Raw genomic sequence first — 1,015 nt, 5'->3', positions numbered from 1 at the left:
CTCTCTCTCTCTCTCTCTCTCTCTCTCTCTCTCTCTCTCTCTCTCTCTCTGTGTTTATATATATTATATATATATATGTATATATTATTTGTATTATATATATAATCTATCGTACGTACAAAATGTATGTATTTTGTTTATTCGCCAAATTCGCTGCGGAATAGCGTTTCGGGGAAATTCCCTAATAACGCTGTGTGTTAAAACGCTACACTGCGGTGAATTCGGTGATTAAATAAAACACATACATTGTTTGCGTACGATGGATAATGTTTACATCACTATCACTGCATTTTATTCGCAATTTAATTTACTTCCACTTGTGCATCGCCGTAGCACATCAACCAATAGTTTTCACACTATTTGTATAAAGTCATAGACCAGCGATTCAGTTCGTCTTCCGTTTGAACCAAGTGCATGGTGTTGATAAGCCACAATAATGGCGAAATATCAGTATCCGCAACTCTTGAGTCGATCTCACTCGAATTGTTTCACCTGGTCTATGACTTTCAGGTGTTTTAACAACCATCGTTATTAGGGAATCTCCCCAAACGCTATCCCGCAGCGAATTCTGCGAATAAACAGAGCACATGGTAATGCCTGCATTACTAGCGATGCTTTCAATTTCTAATTTAATACATACATATATATATGTTCTTTTTTCTTTTATTTGTTTCGGTCATTTGACTATAAGGTGGTGCTCCAGCATGGTTGAAGCATACACACACACACACACACACACACACACACACACACATTCATATATATATATATTCTTTCATTTATTTCAGTCATTTGACTGCGGCCATGCTGGAGCGACGTCTTTAGTCGAACAAATCGACCCCAGGACATGTTCTTCGTAAGCCTGGTACTTATTCTATCGGACTGTTTGGCCCAATCGCTAAGTTACGGGGGACGTAAACAAACCAACATCGGTTGTCAAGCGCTGGTGGGGGACAAACGCAGACACACAAACATGCATACATACATACATGCATATATATATATATATATATAT

The sequence above is a fragment of the Octopus bimaculoides genome, chromosome 17, assembly GCF_001194135.2.
Source record: "Octopus bimaculoides isolate UCB-OBI-ISO-001 chromosome 17, ASM119413v2, whole genome shotgun sequence".
Lineage (NCBI taxonomy): Eukaryota > Metazoa > Mollusca > Cephalopoda > Octopoda > Octopodidae > Octopus > Octopus bimaculoides.
The sequence above is the reverse complement of the archived record's forward strand: the minus strand, read 5'-3'. Positions refer to the sequence as shown.